Here is an 8300-nt window from a genome sequence, read left to right as displayed (position 1 = left end):
GGCCTAAGAAGTCAACGCCAGAATCATAAAATACGATATAAATACAGCAGCTTTTCCACCGTATAAAACGAATAATTGCAACCAGTGTGAAAGTAATGGTCATTTCTACGTTGCGGGCAACGTAGGTGTCACACTACGGCGTTGATCCACCAGAGGGAATAGTAAGGGCCCAAGAATTCAACGCCAGAAGGATAAAATACAATATAAGTACAACAGTTATTCCATCGTATAAAATGAGTAGTTGCAAATATTGTGAAAGTAATGGTCATTTCTACGTTCCTGGCAACCTAGGCTTCACTCTAGGGCGTTGCTCCACCAGATCGAATAGTTAGGGCCTTCGAAGTCCTCGCCAGAAGCGTAAAATACGATAAAGATGCAATAGTTTTTCCATCGTATCAAACGAATGATTGCAACCAGTGTGAATGTAATGGTCATTTCTACGTTCCGGGAAACCTAGGCTTCACTCTAGGGCGTTGCTCCACCAGATGGATTAGTTAGGTCCTAAGAAGTCAACGCCAGAAGCATAAAATACGATATAAATACAACAGCTTTTCCATCGTATAAAACGAATAATTGCAACCAATGTGAAAGTAATGGTCATTTCTACGTTCCGGACAACGTAGGTTTCACATTACGGCGTTGATCCACCAGAGGGAATAGTTAGGGCCCAAGAATTCAACGCCAGAAGGATAAAATACAATATAAGTACAACAGTTATTCCATCGTATAAAATGAGTAGTTGCAAATATTGTGAAAGTAATGGTCATTTCTACGTTCCGGGCAACCTAGGCTTCACTCTAGGGCGTTGCTCCACCAGATCGAATAGTTAGGGCCTTCGAAGTCCACGCCAGAAGCGTAAAATACGATAAAGATGCAATAGTTTTTCCATAGTATAAAACGAATGATTGCAACCAGTGTGAAATTTATGGTCATTTCTACATTCCGAGCAACCGAGGCTTCACTCTAGAGCGTTGCCCCACAAGATCGAATAGTTAGGTCCTTAGTCGTCAACGCCAGAAGCATAAAATACGATATAAATACAACAGTTTGTCCATCGTAGAACAGGAATAATTGCAACCAGTGTGAAAGATATGGTCATTTCTACGTTCCGGGCAACCTAGTCTTCACCCTAGTGTGTTGCACCACCAGATCGAATAGTTAGGGCCTTAGAAGTCAACGCCCGAAGCATAAAATACAAAATAAATAGAACAGTTTTTCCATAGTATAAAACGAATAATTGCTACCAGTGTGAAAGTTATGGTCATTTCTACTTTCCGGGCAACCTAGGCTTCACCCTAGGGCGTTGTTCAACCAGATGGAATAGTTAGGGCCTAAGAAGTCAACGCCAGAATCATAAAACACGATATAAATACAGCAGCTTTTCCACCGTATAAAACGAATAATTGCAGCCAGTGTGATAGTTATGTATCATTTCTACGTTACGGGCAACCTAGGCTTCACCCTAGGGCGTTGCTCCAACAGATCGAATAGTTAGGGCCTTAAAAGTCAATGCCCGAAGCATAAAATACAATATAAATACAACAGCTTTTCAATCGTATAAAACGAATAATTGCAACCAGTGTGAAAGTTATGGACATTTCTACATTTCGGCCAACCTTGGCTTCTCCCCAGGGCGTTGCACCACCAGATCGAATAGTTAGGGCCTTAGAAGTCAACGCCAGAAGCATAAAATACAATAAAGATACAACAGTTTTTCCATCGTTTTACAGGAATAACTGCAACCAGTGTGAATGTACTGGTCATTTCCATGTTCCGGGCAACCTAGGCTTCACTCTAGGGCGTTGTTCCACCAGATCCAATAGTTAGGGCCTAAGAAGTCAACGCCAGAAGCATAAAATACGAAATAAATACAACAGCTTTTCCATCGTATAAAACGAATAATTGCAACCAGTGTGAAAGTAATGGTCATTTCTACGTTCCGGGCAACGTAGGTTTCACACTACGGCGTTGATCCACCAGAGGGAATAGTTAGGGCCTAAGAATTCAACGCCAGAAGGATAAAATACAATATAAGTACAACAGTTATTCCATCGAATAAAATGAGTAGTTGCAAATATTGTGAATGTAATGGTCACTTCTACGTTCCGGGCAACCTAGGCTTCACTCTAGGGCGTTGCTCCACCAGATCGAATAGTTAGGGCCTTCGAAGTCCTCGCCAGAAGCATAAAATACAATATAAATAGAACAGTTTTTCCATCGTATAAAACGAATAACCAGATGGAATAGTTAGGGCCTAAGAAGTCAACACCAGAATCATAAAATACGATATAAATACAGCAGCTTTTCCACCGTATAAAACGAATAATTGCAACCAGTGTGAAAGTAATGGTCATTTCTACGTTGCGGGCAACGCAGGTTTCACACTACGGCGTTGATCCACCAGACGGAATAGTTAGGGCCTAAGAATTCAACGCCAGAAGGATAAAATACAATATAAGTACAACAGTTATTCCATCGAATAAAATGAGTAGTTGCAAATATTGTGAATGTAATGGTCATTTCTACGTTCCGGGCAACCTAGGCTTCACTCTAGGGCGTTGCTCCACCAGATCGAATAGTTAGGGCCTTCGAAGTCCTCGCCAGAAGCATAAAATACAATATAAATACAACAGCTTTTCTATCGTATAAAACGAATAATTGCAACCACTGTGAAAGTTATGGACATTTCTACATTCCGGCCAACCTAGGCTTCACCCTAGGGCGTTGCTCCACCAGATCGAATTGTTAGGGCCTTAGAAGTCAACGCCAGAAGCATAAAATGCAATAAAGATGCAACAGTTTTTCCATCGTATAACAGGAATAACTGCAAACATTGTGAAAGTACTGGTCATTTCTACGTTCCGGGTAACCTAGGTTTCACTCTAGGGCGTTGCTCCACCAGATTGAGTAGCTAGGGACTTAGAATTCAACGCCATAAGAATAAAATACAATATAAATATATCAGTTTTTCCATCGTATAAAACGAATAATATCAACCAGTGTGAAAGTTATGGTCATTTCAACGTTCCGGGCAATCTAGGCTTCACTCTAGGCCGTTGCTCCACCAGATCGAATAGTTAGGGCCTAAGAAGTCAACGCCCGAAGCATAAAATACAAAATAAATGGAACAGTTTTTCCATCGTATAAAACGAATAACCAGATGGAATAGTTAGGGCCTAAGAAGTCAACGCCAGAATCATAAAATACGATATAAATACAGCAGCTTTTCCACCGTATAAAACGAATAATTGCAACCAGTGTGAAAGTAATGGTCATTTCTACGTTGCGGGCAACGTAGGTTTCACACTACGGCGTTGATCCACCAGAGGGAATAGTAAGGGCCCAAGAATTCAACGCCAGAAGGATAAAATACAATATAAGTACAACAGTTATTCCATCGAATAAAATGAGTAGTTGCAAATATTGTGAATGTAATGGTCACTTCTACGTTCCTGGCAACCTAGGCTTCACTCTAGGGCGTTGCTCCACCAGATCGAATAGTTAGGGCCTTCGAAGTCCTCGCCAGAAGCATAAAATACAATATAAATAGAACAGTTTTTCCATCGTATAAAACGAATAACCAGATGGAATAGTTAGGGCCTAAGAAGTCAACACCAGAATCATAAAATACGATATAAATACAGCAGCTTTTCCACCGTATAAAACGAATAATTGCAACCAGTGTGAAAGTAATGGTCATTTCTACGTTGCGGGCAACGTAGGTTTCACACTACGGCGTTGATCCACCAGACGGAATAGTTAGGGCCTAAGAATTCAACGCCAGAAGGATAAAATACAATATAAGTACAACAGTTATTCCATCGAATAAAATGAGTAGTTGCAAATATTGTGAATGTAATGGTCATTTCTACGTTCCGGGCAACCTAGGCTTCACTCTAGGGCGTTGCTCCACCAGATCGAATAGTTAGGGCCTTCGAAGTCCTCGCCAGAAGCATAAAATACAATATAAATACAACAGCTTTTCTATCGTATAAAACGAATAATTGCAACCACTGTGAAAGTTATGGACATTTCTACATTCCGGCCAACCTAGGCTTCACCCTAGGGCGTTGCTCCACCAGATCGAATTGTTAGGGCCTTAGAAGTCAACGCCAGAAGCATAAAATGCAATAAAGATGCAACAGTTTTTCCATCGTATAACAGGAATAACTGCAAACATTGTGAAAGTACTGGTCATTTCTACGTTCCGGGTAACCTAGGTTTCACTCTAGGGCGTTGCTCCACCAGATTGAGTAGCTAGGGACTTAGAATTCAACGCCATAAGAATAAAATACAATATAAATATATCAGTTTTTCCATCGTATAAAACGAATAATATCAACCAGTGTGAAAGTTATGGTCATTTCAACGTTCCGGGCAATCTAGGCTTCACTCTAGGCCGTTGCTCCACCAGATCGAATAGTTAGGGCCTAAGAAGTCAACGCCCAAAGCATAAAATGCAAAATAAATAGAACAGTTTTTCCATCGTATAAAACGAATAATTGCTACCAGTGTAAAAGTTATGGTCATTTCTACATTCCGAGCAACCTAGGCTTCACTCTAGAGCGTTGCCCCACAAGATCGAATAGTTAGGGCCTTAGAAGTCAACGCCCGAAGCATAAAATACAAAATAAATAGAACAGTTTTTCCATCGTATAAAACGAATAACCAGATGGAATAGTTAGGGCCTAAGAAGTCAACGCCAGAATCATAAAATACGATATAAATACAGCAGCTTTTCCACCGTATAAAACGAATAATTGCAACCAGTGTGAAAGTAATGGTCATTTCTACGTTGCGGGCAACGTAGGTTTCACACTACGGCGTTGATCCACCAGAGGGAATAGTAAGGGCCCAAGAATTCAACGCCAGAAGGATAAAATACAATATAAGTACAACAGTTATTCCATCGTATAAAATGAGTAGTTGCAAATATTGTGAAAGTAATGGTCATTTCTACGTTCCTGGCAACCTAGGCTTCACTCTAGGGCGTTGCTCCACCAGATCGAATAGTTAGGGCCTTCGAAGTCCTCGCCAGAAGCGTAAAATACGATAAAGATGCAATAGTTTTTCCATCGAATCAAACGAATGATTGCAACCAGTGTGAATGTAATGGTCATTTCTACGTTCCGGGAAACCTAGGCTTCACTCTAGGGCGTTGCTCCACCAGATCGATTAGTTAGGTCCTAAGAAGTCAACGCCAGAAGCATAAAATACGATATAAATACAACAGCTTTTCCATCGTATAAAACGAATAATTGCAACCAATGTGAAAGTAATGGTCATTTCTACGTTCCGGGCAACGTAGGTTTCACACTACGGCGTTGATCCACCAGAGGGAATAGTTAGGGCCTAAGAATTGAACGCCAGAAGGATAAAATACAATATAAGTACAACAGTTATTCCATCGTATAAAATGAGTAGTTGCAAATATTGTGAAGGTAATGGTCATTTCTACGTTCGGGCAACCTAGGCTTCACTCTAGGGCGTTGCTCCACCAGATCGAATAGTTAGGGCCTTCGAAGTCCACGCCAGAAGCGTAAAATACGATAAAGATGCAATAGTTTTTCCATAGTATAAAACGAATGATTGCAACCAGTGTGAAATTTATGGTCATTTCTACATTCCGAGCAACCTAGGCTTCACTCTAGAGCGTTGCTCCACAAGATCGAATAGTTAGGTCCTTAGACGTCAAACCCAGAAGCATAAGATACGATATAAATAAAACAGTCTGTCCATCGTAGAACAGGAATAATTGCAACCAGTGTGAAAGTTATGGTCATTTCTGCGTTCCGGGCAACCTAGGCTTCACTCTAGGGCGTTGCTCCACCACATCGATTAGTTAGGTCCTAAGAAGTCAACGCCAGAAGCATAAAATACGATATAAATACAACAGCTTTTCCATCGTATAAAACGAATAATTGCAACCAGTGTGAAAGTAATGGTCATTTCTACGTTCCGGACAACGTAGGTTTCACACTACGGCGTTGATCCACCAGACGGACTGGTTAGGGCCTAAGAATTCAACGCCAGAAGGATAAAATACAATATAAGTACAACAGTTATTCCATCGAATAAAATGAGTAGTTGCAAATATTGTGAATGTAATGGTCATTTCTACGTTCCGGGCAACCTAGGCTTCACTCTAGGGCGTTGCTCCACCAGATCGAATAGTTAGGGCCTTCGAAGTCCTCGCCAGAAGCGTAAAATACGATAAAGATGCAATAGTTTTTCCATCGTATCAAACGAATGATTGCAACCAGTGTGAATGTAATGGTCATTCCTACAATCCGAGCAACCTAGGCTTCACTCTAGAGCGTTGCCCCACAAGATCGAATAGTTAGGTCCTTAGTCGTCAACGCCAGAAGCATAAAATACGATATAAATACAACAGTTTGTCCATCGTAGAACAGGAATAATTGCAACCAGTGTGAAAGTTATGGTCATTTCTACGTTCCGGGCAACCTAGTCTTCACCCTAGTGTGTTGCACCACCAGATCGAATAGTTAGGGTCTTAGAAGTCAACGCCCGAAGCATAAAATACAAAATAAATAGAACAGTTTTTCCATCGTATAAAACGAATAACCAGATGGAATAGTTAGGGCCTAAGAAGTCAACGCCAGAATCATAAAATACGATATAAATACAGCAGCTTTTCCACCGTATAAAACGAATAATTGCAACCAGTGTGAAAGTAATGGTCATTTCTACGTTGCGGGCAACGTAGGTTTCACACTACGGCGTTGATCCACCAGAGGGAATAGTAAGGGCCCAAGAATTCAACGCCAGAAGGATAAAATACAATATAAGTACAACAGTTATTCCATCGTATAAAATGAGTAGTTGCAAATATTGTGAAAGTAATGGTCATTTCTACGTTCCTGGCAACCTAGGCTTCACTCTAGGGCGTTGCTCCACCAGATCGAATAGTTAGGGCCTTCGAAGTCCTCGCCAGAAGCGTAAAATACGATAAAGATGCAATAGTTTTTCCATCGAATCAAACGAATGATTGCAACCAGTGTGAATGTAATGGTCATTTCTACGTTCCGGGAAACCTAGGCTTCACTCTAGGGCGTTGCTCCACCAGATCGATTAGTTAGGTCCTAAGAAGTCAACGCCAGAAGCATAAAATACGATATAAATACAACAGCTTTTCCATCGTATAAAACGAATAATTGCAACCAATGTGAAAGTAATGGTCATTTCTACGTTCCGGGCAACGTAGGTTTCACACTACGGCGTTGATCCACCAGAGGGAATAGTTAGGGCCTAAGAATTGAACGCCAGAAGGATAAAATACAATATAAGTACAACAGTTATTCCATCGTATAAAACGAGTAGTTGCAAATATTGTGAAGGTAATGGTCATTTCTACGTTCGGGCAACCTAGGCTTCACTCTAGGGCGTTGCTCCACCAGATCGAATAGTTAGGGCCTTCGAAGTCCACGCCAGAAGCGTAAAATACGATAAAGATGCAATAGTTTTTCCATAGTATAAAACGAATGATTGCAACCAGTGTGAAATTTATGGTCATTTCTACATTCCGAGCAACCTAGGCTTCACTCTAGAGCGTTGCTCCACAAGATCGAATAGTTAGGTCCTTAGACGTCAAACCCAGAAGCATAAAATACGATATAAATAAAACAGTCTGTCCATCGTAGAACAGGAATAATTGCAACCAGTGTGAAAGTTATGGTCATTTCTGCGTTCCGGGCAACCTAGGCTTCACTCTAGGGCGTTGCTCCACCACATCAATTAGTTAGGTCCTAAGAAGTCAACGCCAGAAGCATAAAATACGATATAAATACAACAGCTTTTCCATCGTATAAAACGAATAATTGCAACCAGTGTGAAAGTAATGGTCATTTCTACGTTCCGGACAACGTAGGTTTCACACTACGGCGTTGATCCACCAGACGGACTGGTTAGGGCCTAAGAATTCAACGCCAGAAGGATAAAATACAATATAAGTACAACAGTTATTCCATCGAATAAAATGAGTAGTTGCAAATATTGTGAATGTAATGGTCATTTCTACGTTCCGGGCAACCTAGGCTTCACTCTAGGGCGTTGCTCCACCAGATCGAATAGTTAGGGCCTTCGAAGTCCACGCCAGAAGCGTAAAATACGATAAAGATGCAATAGTTTTTCCATAGTATAAAACGAATGGTTGCAACCAGTGTGAAATTTATGGTCATTTCTACATTCCGAGCAACCTAGGCTTCACTCTAGAGCGTTGCCCCACAAGATCGAATAGTTAGGTCCTTAGTCGTCAACGCCAGAAGCATAAAATACGATAT

This window comes from Calliopsis andreniformis, unplaced genomic scaffold (assembly GCF_051401765.1).
Source record: "Calliopsis andreniformis isolate RMS-2024a unplaced genomic scaffold, iyCalAndr_principal scaffold0063, whole genome shotgun sequence".
Taxonomy (NCBI): domain Eukaryota; kingdom Metazoa; phylum Arthropoda; class Insecta; order Hymenoptera; family Andrenidae; genus Calliopsis; species Calliopsis andreniformis.
Note: the sequence above shows the minus strand (reverse complement) of the source record.